Genomic DNA, 14,992 nt, shown 5'->3' with positions numbered 1-14,992 from the left:
CGGTCCATCCCTCCAGGCAGCCTGTATTTAATACCTATTGTCTGCCAGCCTTTTTATGAACTGTGATACAATGCTAAAAGGACAATTCCCCCACCTTTTTTTTTTTTGCTAGTGGGATTGAACTCAGGAGTGCCTAACCACTGAGCCACACCCTAGCCCTTTTTATATTGTATTTTAAGACAGAGTCTTGCTAAGTTGCTGAGGCTGGCTTTGAACTCACAATCCTGCCTCAGCCTCTTGAGCCACTGGGATTAAGGTATGCATCACCATGCTTAGTAGGACAGCCCCATTTTATTAACAAGAAAACTGAAACTCGGGGATTTAAAAATTGCCCAAAGTCATATCACTGGGAGAGGAAATTCAAACTCTACATTTCAAGACCATTATAATGAACAGTTCTGCCCTGAATTTCATTGCCTAGTGGAGACTATTTTAGTTACCATTGTTATTAATTCTTAATATCAAGTTTAAAAATTCCTATTGCCACTTCAGTTAATTGGATTGTTTTTGCCAAAAACACTTGGGATGCTGCATTATTCTGATAATTATTTTGGCAGATGACCTCAGAATACGGACTGCCCTACTATGTAATAATATCAAAGCCTTAAAAATGTACTGGAGAGGATACGCCATGGACATACTTATTTGTATTTTCTTTCCCTAGGATTGCTCTCTCTCACATCCCAAACTAGTTGTCAGGCCCTTAGAGTGTCTTTGTCTTGGGGATTTTTGCAGGACAGCATGTAAACAGAAGCTGCAGGAAGTCTAGGGTTTCTCTTGTATTTCAGAAAAGCTCATGGCAGATTAGGCTGTGTGTCCAGGAGGAAGAGGTGGAGGAGGAGGGGGATTTTCAGGGGCAAAGAAACAAAAGAAAAGCTTCCTCCTAGCCTGGGGAGCGGTCTCTGGTCAGTGGGATTCACTCCCACCTCATGGCAGCCCCTGGAGAAGTGGCCAGATTTCTAGGAGCTAGCTTCGCAGGCCCCCTGGAGTTTGTCCCTGTGCAAGTCTCTGGAGACCATGTAGCATCCCAGATGGGAGCTGGGAGAGAGATGTCTCAATGATAGCTGAGGACCAATCTCTTGCCAGCCCCAGGTCATAGAGCCTTACTCTCAGGACATGGGTGATTACAAAAATTCATTATTTGTACCAGTGTTTTCTTTCTAAGATACTTAGAAATTTTTTGCTATTTCAACTTTGTCTCCTGAACAAAGCTATATTTCTCAGGGTGGTTTTCAAATCTTTCTTCTCAAGCTAGCCTTTATTTCCAGTGGAAACTGCCTGCTGTCAGAGCTTTGGACCTCACATACCAGCCACCATGGACCTTGGGCAGAATTCCCCCCTATTCTCCTGCCACTGAGCCACACTGCACAAACTGTCCTCTCTGACACAGAACTCTTGTCTATTTTCTGAGTTGTTCATCTTTCAAGGTCCTGAAGGAGCCTTTCCAGACCCTTTTCCCCTGACACACACACACACACACACACACACACACTCACACAAATTAATTACTTCCACCTTGTGCTTGATGGAATTGTATGGCATTTTATCACTCCATCAAAGTTAGAGACCATCACCAGCGGGCTGTGAAGTTTGGTGCTCTGCCTGAGTCACCTTATTCCCTAGCACATAGACTTGCAGGATGAATGTCAGAGGGTGAATGAAGATACCGGAGGATGTGAGGAGTTACAGGGATGTAGAGTGGACATGAGTGTTTTGTGTTCAATGCTTGCCACAGCTGGACAGAGCAGAGCAGGGTTATCTTCTGACTATAAGACAGATATTCCCTATGAAATAGCATCACTTAGGCAGGGTCACACTGGCAGGAAAAGTATTTGGATAGCTTCAGTTTAATAATGATTCAAGGGTTCATTGTAGTCTTTCATTTCGCACTCTACAGATTTTGGTGGTTCACCTATCCTGAGTCTTTAATAAGCAAAGAAGTGGGTTTTAACTAAGCAACTACTAGGTATCTGGTTTGGGTTATGTCACAAGCTGTGGTTTTGCATCCTTATCTCCATTCTGCAGATAAGTGAATCCAGGTTCAGAGAAGCTAAGTAACTTTCTCACATCCTTACCATGCAAACTCAGGTGTACCCTGTTCATCAGGCACCAGTATCATGTCTCAATGGGAGGAAGTATCCTCAGTCTGGATGATTTGAGGGTGTTTATACAAAGACACTAGCTACAAAGCTGTGTGTGGATAGAGGGAAACCAGGAGAGGCAGTGCCAAAAACTGGAGGTAGCAGCAACAAAGAAACCTCAAAGGAAACTGTGGTGAGGTAGTCTCACTTAGGCAGCCCACAGCCCCCTTCCTCCCAGCTATTGGGGCTCCCCATTGACCAGACTTGAGTGACAGGGGGACCTGCGGCTGAGATCCACAGGACTCTAGTTCCATGACAAACAACAGGGTGGAGTGGAAGAAAGAATGGATCTAGAGGTGCCACCTGATGACAGCTACACCCCAGTGACATCTCCCACAAGCTGGCAAGGGTCACAGGACATGCAGGGGTGGAGACATCTACCTAGGCCCTCTGGATCCCAGGGGACATTCTTACTAAACTTTAATGGCCAAAGGCCTTTAACTGCAAGTCACACACCTACCCTGCCCAGCTGTCACTCTGCTTGGGAGGCCTCACAATTCCATGGATCCTGATACCTGCAGGTCTGTCCAAGACCCAGGATGGAGACCATGCATCCTTCCTCCCTGTTTAAAACTGATAGTCACCATAGGAAAAAATCTGGGGACCCTTGTGGGTCCCATCCCAGGACCCGATGCTCCTTTGTGTGAGAAGAGCAGCCTGCAGGCCCAGCTTTCCTTTCCTCTCCCCACCCCTCCTCCCTCCCACATCCATCCCATCTGAGAAGGGCAGCGCTGTTTTTCCATCAATTTCTCTCATGGTTGCTTCCCTCACCTTTTCTCCTTCTTAATCTCCCTGTGGCTCCTAAAAGGATTAATTAGAAAGATGTGAGCAGGGGTTGGAACGTCAAAAAACAATCGTCACTTTCCTATCTGACCTCTCTCACCAGCTGCAGAATTAACAAATTGAATGTCCTCAGCAGACAGGGGTGGCACATGATAGGAGTTCATTACGAGCCTCGCTGGGCCGCCGCGCGGAGCCCCGTTTAAACAACTCTTGCTGATTAAATTCCTCCCAGGCACTCCCGCCAGATGCTGTTAGAAAATACTCACATCCAAGAGGTTTTTAATTTTTTTTTAAACATGTGCCAATTATTTGCTTGCTATCTGCAGGTGCTGGCAAGCGTCACAGGCCAGCCTGGCCGGGCTGTCTACACGCTTATCCACTCGGCGCCTGCCTGGGGGGCTCACGTCGTCAGGAATGGGATCCTGGGCTCTGCTCTGGGCTGTCAAAACTCTCCAGCCACCCTGCCTGGCTGGCCTTCCCTGCCCCCAACCCCCACCCCCAGCGCCTCACCTTCTGAAGCTCACAGCTCTCTAGAATGTTTCAAGGTGACAACACAAACCCGGGTGACCTGCTAGAAGTGGGGCCCCAGGGGGGCAGGCATGCAATCTTGCCTGGGCCGGTGCCAGCTGCTTCCCAGCCAGCCTGGGCTTCAGCCCTGAACCAAAGAGGGACATATAATTGCCACCTCAGAAAGCAGAAGGAAGGCGCTTGGCATTTGCCCACAGGCTCCCTTACCAGTCCCAGAATGCACCTCCCTCATGCTCCCACTCCTGCAGTCTTCCTTGATTTATTACTTGACTGATGCTTAATTAAAACCAAGGAGTTCTTACCAGTTGATTGGATGCCAATTAATAGCTAAAAGCAAAGATTCAAAATATAAACTAAACAATTTCTGTCAATGCTGATGTTTTAAAATGAAGGTAACTTGACTAGTGACAAACTCAGCACTGTTTTATCATAACCCTAACCCTTTGGACATGGATAGGGATAGTGACCTGCTCCTATTGTTACCAGCCCTTGGATGGCAATGTTCTTTGTGGTTTCCTTGCTCCCTGCTCACACCTTGGGAATTAGCTTCTGTACTGGACTTTCAATGTGAGTGGCCATCCCGTATCAATAACAGCCCTCAACGAGGAATGAACGTTGGTGGCTCATCCTGCAGGAAAGCCTGGTCTCTCTTCTGATGATGGCTAACTACCCCAGAGCTGGCGATGGGCAGTTTCTCCTTGGCACTTTCATCTTGTTCCTGCTCCCATTAACTGAACTAAGACTCCCATGAGTCAAATGACACATCTCAGTCATTACAGAGAATCGCAGGAGTGATCAAACAATCAAAACTACATATTTCAGAGAAGAGAGCATCTGGGGTGGGAAGGGAGCATAAAACCTGAGTTCAGGTGTCTGTCAGGTGCTCCTATGGAGACATGACAGACTCCTGTCCTACTGGTAGAACCAGAAACAAACAGAGGGGAGAAAGGAGAAATGCATTTCAGCTCAATATAGGATTTGGTGTTATCATGACCGGAGCTGTGCAGGGATGGAATCCACTGCCCCAGGAGGTAGTGAGCTTCCTGTTGCTGTGTTCAAACAGGACAAATTACCAGTTGGGTAAAACTTGCAGCCATGACTGGATTAGTCTTTCTTAACAAATTTCTACCCACTTGAGATTTTATTCCTCCTTTCCCAGAAATGAGCAGAGTCCTTTAGAGGCTTCACATGAAGGACATAAGCAATGGCAGCCCCATTCAAAGATGAGGGAGGAGAGAGAAAACAAAAGATTTTTACCAGTGCGACAAGTTGGGGTCATTTAGTGTAAGAACACTGTCTTATATACCTAAAAATGGTCATTTTGTTAGATCCCTAAACAACTGTGTCTATAATGCCTGTTAAGTCAGGGAGAAAGGTTAAAAATAAAATTCAGTGAAATTTAAAGTTTGGAAGTAAGGACTTATGGTTTAGCTAAGTGTTGTAGTGTTTGTGTGTTTCCTTTGCCCCCCAAATTCCAGTTTGGAAATATAAACAAAAAACAGATAATACTATTTTAAAACCATATAAGAGAAGACTGTCAATTATGGGGACAATTGTTACTAATTACCACACCAATAGGAAAAGGTTGAAAAAATAGTTTTGAAGCATGCAGTCTACAATTACATTAGCCCAAACCCTAAGAGAGATATGAAGTAACCTGAACACCTTCCTATTGATTACCTTCCTATTTTTCCTATCTCCAAGTCCCAGAAACAAGGGCTAAATAATGTTTTAGCTCTAAGGTTCCACATTATTTTAATTGCATATATTCTGTTCAGTGGTTTAAGGCAAATACTTATCAAGGAATGGACTAGAATACCTTCTATTTTAATACTCTCTTGGTTGATTGACCTCTTGATTGCAGAGAAAAATAACAAAATTCAAGCTCCTTTTTTCACTCTTCCAGTTGTATTAGTGGGTCAGTCATCATCATACAGGGATTTAAGCTTTAAAGTTTGTATCTTACATCTTGGTGAAAATAGAAATTAAGATCAAACAATTAGACTCTATTTATAGTGGACTACCTATTCACTATCTTGATTGCCAGGGATAGAGTATAAAGGAATGTTTGATCATACAACAACCAGTCAGTTGACATTTATTGACACCTACTGTGGGGGCCACACCATGCTAGGGACTTCTTTTGCAAACCTCATCTTATATGGCACTTTCAATACACTTGATATCATTCAGTTCTCACTCTCCCTTCCTGGGAGTATGCTCCCACCAGAGAACAGCATAGACCACTTAAAAGTGCTGTGTTTGGGAAATCATTAGCGGGGCCTTCTCTGTGGCAATGGAAGATGTCAATCTGCCCCTAGAAGGTGTGACTCTGTAGCTCTCCACTGACCCAGAGGGCACCCTGAAGGACAGCTGCTTCTCCAGAAACCTTGAGTCTGCCCAAGGCACAGCCTTAAGTCTCACAAGAATTGATCTTATGGGATTTTTCATCTTTCTAACTTTGATATGTCCACAAATATCTTGAGAGCAGGCTTTTCAGCTAGATTTTAGCACTTCTGTCTCTGGCTTCAACAGCAGCACCAAAGGGTAAAGTGATGTGAGACACTAATAGTATTTCACCTGCACACCCTTAAAATAATCTAGGCCTCCTGGGAATGATCAGTGTTACTTCTATTTAATTTCACACTGAGGTGAGTGGTGTTGAGTCTCCTCATTTTTCTCTTTTTCTGCACAGGAGCCCAAGTCAAAATTTGGATAGGACAAGAGTGCTAAGCATTTGAGAAACTAGGGAAAGAATCAGGAGATGTGGGTTTCTTCACTTACCCTTTAAAAAATCTTTTAAACATCTTTGTGGTGCTAGGGGGAAAATGGTTCCAAGATCTCTTTTCCTTTAAGGAATTCTTAGTTTGGAAAAATAAAGTGATGAATTATAATAACACAGTATGGTTAGTTGCTTACATGGTCACATTAACAGCTATTCTTCCTCCTTTTTTTTTTTCCCTAACAGAACTCCAGTTTTATTTCCCTTTAACTTGTTCTTCCATGGTGGTCTGATTGTCTGTCCTCTGCCAGTGACCAGCCTAGGGATGTGTGTGTGATCCAGTTCTGGCCATTAAACTTCAGGGAATTCTTCTGGACAATATCTGAAAAATGATATTTCTCCCTGATAAGGGAAACCACAAGGAGAAAATATTTTGTTTCTGCATCCATTCTTCCTGCTTGGAATGCTATTGTATAGGTATGTGATGCTTAAAATCAGAGAAGCCATTTTGTGACTCTGACAGCCATAGACAACAATGGTGAGTGGCAAAAAGATATTGAGAAACAAGGGAAAGAATCAGGAGATGTGGGTTTCTTCATTTACCCTTTAAAACATCTTTTAAACATCTTTGTGGTGCTAGGGGGAAAATGATTCCAAGATTAAAGAGACACAACCTCTGTTCCTTTAAGGAATTTTTAGTCTGGAAAAATAATTGTGCTGCCAAGAAAAACCTGAGACCACCTATCACCTGACTTATTGTTAAGGAAATAAACATCCTTCACTTTAGCCACAGTCGGTTGGATTTTTTGTTGCTTGCAGCCCAAAACATTCCTAAATGTTCAAAATAAGGAAACGGTTTTAAAAACACATGTTACTAAATTCCAGGATGGGGTGTCTAAAAGGCTAAGCAGAAAAGGTAACATTTGGAGAAAGTTTTGAAAGACAAGTGGAGAACAATAAGTAGGGAAGGTGGGGAAGACATTGCAGGCAGAGGCATCAGCTTGAACAATGGAACTGGGCCATGGAAGGCACATTATATTTGGATATGGAAACAAGTCCCATGTAGTTGGGACATAAACTAAAGAGGACTGATGAGAGATGCTTTTGTTAAAGGTTAAGGTGCTTTAAACAAAAGCCAGTGACTTAAAGAATGGAAAAGCTTACTCTTGTGGAACAGTCTTAAGGAGAGTGAACCAGGCTGTCAGGGTAGGATTGTTCTGTTTGGTAGTTCAGGACCAGGTTCCTGCCTATTGCTCTGTCATTCTCTAGGGTTTGGCTTTCATTTGAATTTCTCAGGTAACCTTATTATTCCAGCTTCAAGGAACAGGACAAGAATGCAGAGAAATGTGTGCTCCTTGTATAAAAACCACCACCTGAGAAAGCAGTCACTAGGTGTACAGGGACTTATCAAGCTACTCTTTGTTGATGGGGACACTTGAACCTTCTGTGGACAAACAGAAGCAGTAAAGAGCCGAGGAGTGACATAGTTAAGGTAGATCTTCACTCAGTGTAAGGATGAAGCTGTCTATGATCAGAATCCATCAAAAATTAAATGACCTGTTTAATAATGCAGTTAGTTTTTCTTCATCAGAGACATTCAAGCAGATGCTGAACATTGTCCACCATCCAGATGCACTGTAAAGGGGATTGATGACAAAATAGTGGACCATACTAGAGGAGCCCTGTGACATCCTCCTAGACCCTTGAACTCGGCTCTTTCTCCGGCAGTGGTGTGATATGAATAGATTGGCGACTAGGCTTGGAGGCAAGATCAGTTAAGAGGAGGAGTCAAACTGAGATATAGTGCCAGTGGGGACCAAGAGAAAGGGATAGTTTCGAGGGTCATAGATAGAGAAAGAATCCCTAGGATTTAGTTTCTTATAGATTTGAGTGACAGACTTATGAAAACAGAAGGGTTACTGATGAGCAAGTTTTCAAGCCTACATAGTTGTAAAATGTCATCAAGTCATCAACAGAGATAGGCAAGGTAAGAGGGGAAGGTGTCTTTGAGGCTTACGTGGAATGTTCATAAGGTAGCTGAAAATTCAGGTAAGGAACCTGTTAAAAACAAAAATCCAGGCTAGAGGTAAGAACCAGGAAAGAAGCAGCAGAGGTGGTTAACCTAGAATTTGCAGATTCCCATAGGGTTCATCACAGCGGTAGAAAGAGAATGTTCTGTCAGAGAAAAGAGGAAAAGAACTTGGAGAAAACATTTTGTAAAGGTGAAGAAAAGGACATGCACCCCAGAAAGAGGATGTTGGTAATTTTAGATATTACTCACATGTCCCATGGGGAATAAGAATCGAGAAAGGGCCACTGGATTGGAAAACTGGGAGTCTTTATATCTGAATATGGTGTCAGCAGATGGGAGAGAGTATAGTTCAGATCCCAAAGAACTGAGAAATGAGTGTCGGTGAACAATAAGGACAAGAAGTGTGGGTGGCGCTCACCAGAAATTTATTTATAAGAGGAAGTGATGGATTGAATATCCAAGGAGTAGCCGGCTATATTTTACCTCACAGCAAAAAAGTCGGGATGCGGACCAGCAACTGTGGAGAATACCAACTGGGGGGGGGGGGGTGACGGGATGATTCTTGGAGCAGGCTGCGCAGAGTGAAGGTACAGTGAGTGTGCGCAAGGGAGGTGACAGAAACACGAGGAGAAGCAAACACGAAGCGTGTGGAAGTAAAGATAAGGGCCGTCGAGGAAGCTTAAGACAAAGGGCCCTGAGCTCACCTGGAAGGAATGAGGGATCAGAGACAGACACGAGGGCGGATGGGGCGTGTTTGGAATTGCTGGTGTGAAGGGTTGCACCGGGGCAAAAGCATAAAAGTCAGCAGAGCTGCAGCGAGGAGCTGTGATCTCGACTCCCTGGGCCCCGCCTGCGCCTGGAACAGGTGCCGCGCTCCTCCGCGGTGAGCTACTCGGGCTTGCGACCACGGCGGAGCTGGACCCGGTCCCTGCACTGCAGCGCTGATTGGCCGGTGCAACATCGCGGCTGGTGCATTTCCTGCCGCCTGGCTGCGGAGGCGTCGCTTTGCCCAAAGGCTGTCGAGGTCGGCACACCAGTTTCTCGGTGCTTCTGCCCATGATGTGATTAGCCAAGACCTGCGCCTTTAAGGAGTGCCCCCTTCCTCGGCCCTTCCCCCTCCAATTACAGCACTAATTTCAGTAATGGAGCATTAATAGAGTAATGGGCGAGTGAGGCTGGCCTGAAGGAACTGTGGAGCTCAGCACAAATTGAGTAAATAAACCATATATTAGATTTCTAAACAATACTTTTAGTCTAGTCTCCAGGGAAAGAGAGTCGTCAAGACTTACTTAAGTCATCCCTGCAAAGTGTATGTAAAAGAAGCCTCCCTTCGGAGCTGGGTTGTTTGTAGAAGCAGGAAATATTTCTCCCTCTTTCCTTCAGTCCCTATCTCCAGGGAGGAGAGAGAAAACAGCTGCTGTTCCTACATTTTCTCTTTTCTCATTATTTCCCAGTTTCTTTTACTTGGACAGATGTATCTGAGGTGGGCATCTCCAAGGATGCTTCCCTGCTGGGGGCCGATAGGGTGGACAGCATTGGGACATGTCTCAAAGAACAGTTGCCAAAGGAGATTGTGGGGATGAGGAGGAACGACAAGGGTAGAGGTCAGAAAGGGGTGGAACTTGGGGGAAAAGAGGAAATTTATTAGCAGATGACCTTATTGGGGAAGGGTGGGAGAGAAAGACCCTGTCATTGCTACTACTTGGCAGTGTTTTAATAGAGATCTCTTAAGATGTCCCTTAGTCCATTAAGAAGACTAAAGAATAATGACAAATGTTAATAAGGACTGCATCTCTTGCCTCAATGGGTAATGGAAAAGAACAAGGGTCTAGGTGTCAGAAACCCAAGGAGATGGTCTCAGCTCTATTATGTACAACTTCCAGGACCTTGGACAAATAATATAACCTCCTTGTACCTCAGTTTCCTTGTCTGTAAATTGGGAAGAATGCTGTCTTTCTTCTTGTTCCTCAGGGCTATTTTGGGAGGTGAAGGAGACTGTTGGTTGGGTGGAGGTCCTGCCCACAGTTGCTAAGCAGGTAAATCCTCTGTTCTTCTGCATCTCATGTAGCCCCACCCCACCTCTGAGGGTAAGGAGAAGGTGTTTCTGGGCTGTGAGGGCTGACCAGTGGTAGCTTAGATTTACAAAGTGTGAACACATTCATCACCTGCTTCATTGCCAATGGGGGTGACACTCTGAAACCGTGAAATAGGATTTCAGCATAGTTGTTAAAAATTGGTCCTGATTTTGTTTGCTCCTCTTGCCTAAGCAAACCCTGAAGGTGGGCTGAAGGCCCAGGCTCCAAGTGCCTACAAAGAATTCCCTCTTCTCTATAAAGAGCTGCTAACTCCAGAAGGGCCTGTGAGGGCGAGATAGATGGCTGTGAAGATTCCTTAGGTAAGGGACCCATGGCCAATGGCTGCTTCTGCTGAGCCTTCCACATGTTCTAGGTGTTCTGAAGGAAGTTCTTCACCAAGTACTGACCTACATGGAGTGGAGGTGGGGAAGACAATTGGAAGCAAGCAAGGTGGATATTGGTGCCTTCTCAGTCTTAATGGGCTCTGCATTCAAAGTTTGGTTTGAATCCTTGTCCTTCCACTTTCTGGCTCTTGAGTCCCTGAGTGAATTTCCTCTTACTTCTGAGCAGTAGATTCTTACATATTCAATGACAAATACAAGACTTAACATACTTTTCGCCTTTCTGTTTTTCTTTTTTTTGTCTGTCTTTGAGCTGTATAAGGGCAGTTATCATGCCCACCCCCAACCCTAGCATTTATATAGAAGCAAGACAAGGAAGGAAGAGAAGGAGGAAGAGAGAGATGGTGTCCATCTGAGTTGGTGGGGTGGGGTCTGGACTTCTAGTAATCTCTAATGATTTACCGATTTTAGAGCTGAGCTCCTAGTTCATGAGGCCCAGGGCAATACCTGGATTCTTTTTTGTTGTTGTTGTGTAGTCCTGGGGATTGAACCTAGGGGCACTAAACCACTGAGCCACACCCCAGACCATTTTTATATTTTATTTTGAGTCAGGATCTCCTAAGTGGCTTAGGGCCGTGCTAAGTTGCTGAGGCTGTCTTTGAATTTGTAATGCCTCAGCCTCCCAAGCCAATGGGATGACAGGTGTGTGCCAGCACACCTAGTTCTTACCTGGATTCTTGAGAATAGTATCTGCTATAGGGAATATGGGTTCAACTGCATTCTCCTCCTTTCCCCACTCCATGCCCTCTCCAACGATGCCTCATTTTGAGATAGTCGCTTCAACAGATGCATATCTTGTAAATAGACATGAGAAATGACCATCACTACACTAGAGCAACTGAATGCCTGCTGAGATCCTGGGGCCCAGGTAGGAGTTGGAATGCTGTACCCTGACAGCTGCTGGGTGGTGAAAATTTCTGGGGCATTGGTGACTAGTAGAGGGACCTGGCCTTGTCTGAGAGGCCACTTCAATGAACTCAGCCTCGGAGACTTAAACATATGAACAAAGCACACAAAAAGAAAAAGGAATGAAAAAACAGGGTAAAAGTGAACATAAAAAATTGGGGCAGGGAGGCTGGTGTCTAAACTTTTAGCTGGCATCCTGACCTTGTTTCTAGTCTCACCATTACAAACTCAGTGACCTCAGACTAGTCACCTTCTGGAGTCTGTTTCTTCTTAGCACAGTTAGACAGTTGCATCTTTTGGATCCAACTTTGTATTCCATGCTTTGCATGCAAGAAGGTTAAGCTTTAAGTGCAAAGGATAACTAACTTGAGTTTTAAGTCTGATAAAGACCTAACATTTCTTAGAGGTCCTGCCTCTGACCTGGCATTGGGACATCTTCAGTCTTTCCTGTGGCTCTTTATGACTTATAAACATGGATTCAAGTTACTGGAGAATGGATATTATGCAAGTCAGTGGTCTTTTACTATAACAAGTACCTGAAATAATTAACTTACAACAAAGTTTTATTTTGCATCACAGTTTTGGAGGTTTCAGTCCACGATCCATAAGTCCCATTACTTTGGGCCTGTGGTAAGGCAGTGCATCATGGCAGGAGTGTGAGGTGGAACAAAACTGTTCACCTTCTGGAAGAGGAAGAGACCAGGGCCCCACTGTCCCCTTTAAGGGCATGTCCCCGATGACCTAAAGACCTCACAGTAAAAGCTCCACCACCTCCCAATAGCACCAATCTGGGGGCCAAGCATTTAATACATGGTCCTTTGGGGAACATTCCAGATGCACTGTAACAGATATCAAACCAGTTTCCTCTTAGTGGCTGATTTAGCACCAGTCCAGCAGGTGTCTCAGAGATCTTCAGACATAAAAAAAAAATTATAACCCTAGAAGAAGATATTTTGCTATATGTATTACTTTAGCTAAAAAATCCAAACCTATGATATCTTCATCCTTTGTAAAACAATGAAACCTGAAGATACCTGCTCTAATTGGATTCCTACTGATAAGTCACGTGAAATAGAAAATGTATATAATAATTCACAAATACATATCATTTAGCAATTCTGGAGTTTTAATGTTTTGCCCAAATTTGTCTTAGTAGAATCAAAATGTCTAGTTTATCCAGCCTAGAATATGATATGCTTTACAAGTTATTGTGTATAATGTTGGCTTTGAGAGTTTTCATAAATAATTTTAGAACTTTCAGGAGCAGGTACAAAAAGCATTCTTTTAGAAACTTTTATATTCAAATTTTTTAAACTGTTCCTTTAGGAGAGAGGGAAAACATATCTAGCCATGCACTCTGGCTAACTGTCAAAAATTCTAATCACACCTAGACTCAGAGGTTTAAAACATAGGAAGACATTTAAAAACTATTGATTTGTATGGAATCTGGAACATACTGACGTGTTATGGTTTGGATGTGAGGTGTCCCCCAAAAGCTCATATGTGAGACAATGCAAGAAGGTTTGGAGGAGAAATGATTGGGTTGTAGAGCCTTAACCTAATTGGTGAATTAATCCCTGATGGAATTAATTGAGTGGTAACTGGAGGCAGGTGGGGTGTGGCTGGAGGAAGTGGTTAATTGAGGGTGTGGCTTTTGGGTATATATTTGTATCTGGCAAGTGGAGACATCCTTCTCTGCTTTCTGATCTCCATGTGAGCTGGTTCTCTCTGCCACACTCTTCCACCATGATGTTCAGCCTCACCTGGAGTCCTGAGGAACGGAGCCTGCTGTCTGTGGATTAAGACCTCTGAAACTGTGAGCCCAAACTTTTCCTCTGCTAAAATTGTGCTGGTCAGGTCACAGCAGTGAAAAAGCTGACTAAAACATGATGCATGCAGGGTGAAAGCTGTTCAGGCTATGCTTATATTATTGGGGTAAAGAGGGAAGATCACCCTCCAGGCTTGTGACCCATGGGGCGATCTGAGGTGGTTGCCTAGATACTTGGGATCATTGTTTAAAAAACCTCTGGCCTAGACAGGGTTTGGTGCTCCTCCCAAGATGAATATGCATGAAGTCCTATAGAATAAAACACCAAATAACTGGGGAGAGTTCTGTATTTCAGAATTGTGTGCAGGGGGCATTGTATAAAAGCAGCAAATTGGGGGATGAGGGTAACCACAAAATTCAGAGCTTGTCTGAGCGTATCCCCAAAGCCTCCAGCCAAGATAGCAGAGGGACCTGAAATCCTCTGCCAACAGGCCTGGAGAATCAGCTCAGACTCCTCATAGGTCTCACTTCTGGCTGATGACCCCAGTTCCAATCTTTGGCCCCATACCTGCTCCTGCCCAGCCCTTCTGAGACGCTTCTTGATTGAATGGATGCCAGTTGATGGTTTCCATTTAATCCCTGGTCCTTGACTCTCAACTTTCTTTGTGCTCCTCAATCTGCTTCTCAGGTCAGTCCCACATTTCCCCTCCACACACACCTCTAGACCTCTGCTCAACGACCCAGTCTCCACCAGAGTGATAGAAAGAGAGGTGGGGCGGGGGGTGAGGGAGGGAGGGGGGATCAGGGAAAAACAAACAAACCCAGATTTTAGGTTTGACAACTGAAAGCAGTAAGATTTATCATATTATTTTTTATGATTATATTACATTTTCCTACAAGTAATTTTTGTATAGCTTCAGTATTTTCCCCTCAAAATTAAATGGAAAAAAATCAAAAAGTTTAAAACTGAATCATTTGGCCCTTTCTCTTCTTGTCTCCTCCCAGTTCAGAATGCTTACATTTCTTGATGGTCAGCATCCTCTTGGATCTGCAGTTAGGCTCAATGCATCCAAGTCTTAGCACAATCTTCTTTTAGTTTTAGCTTTCTTGTAGAAAAAAATGGCTTTGTCTGCTCCCCTATAGCCACTCTGCTTCTGATCATAGTGTTTCTTTCCTTGGGCATAGGAGAAATCCTAGCTCTTCTTATACTGGGTCACTTTGTGAGGTCAATGCCTACCATACTTTTTATAGAAAGTCCTTTGGGTTTTAGGTGGATTGACCATCTTTACTGTAGAAGTGTCTACATGATGAAAATGAGAGATCTGTGGATGCAGTCCTTACCTCACCATTCTTGCACATAAAAGGAAAGGGAAGATGTATCATATTTTTAAGTGATGCCTAAAACTCAGTCTTGGTTGACTCTTATATTATTCCTATTTTTATTACTCTAATTAAATACTTCAGGCAGACTACTGTATTAAGAAAAGAGGTTTATTTTGGCTCCTGGTTCCGAAGCTGCAATGTCTAGGAGCTGCATTTGGTGATGGCCTTATTGCTGGCAGGTTCCTGATAGGGCAGGCATCAATGGCAAGAGACAGAGAGTGTTCATGTGTGTATAAATAAAACCACTAGTATT

At 44.0% G+C, this 14,992-nt stretch overlaps 1 pseudogene; it reads right to left on the bottom strand.

Annotated features, from left to right (window-relative positions):
- Window positions 1-14,316: 14,316 nt before the first annotated feature.
- On the bottom strand, window positions 14,317-14,639 carry LOC114096115 (large ribosomal subunit protein eL42-like; annotated as a pseudogene).
- Window positions 14,640-14,992: the final 353 nt, after the last annotated feature.

The sequence above is a fragment of the Marmota flaviventris genome, chromosome 1, assembly GCF_047511675.1.
Source record: "Marmota flaviventris isolate mMarFla1 chromosome 1, mMarFla1.hap1, whole genome shotgun sequence".
Taxonomy (NCBI): domain Eukaryota; kingdom Metazoa; phylum Chordata; class Mammalia; order Rodentia; family Sciuridae; genus Marmota; species Marmota flaviventris.
Note: the sequence above shows the minus strand (reverse complement) of the source record. Positions and strands in the feature narration are given on the sequence as shown.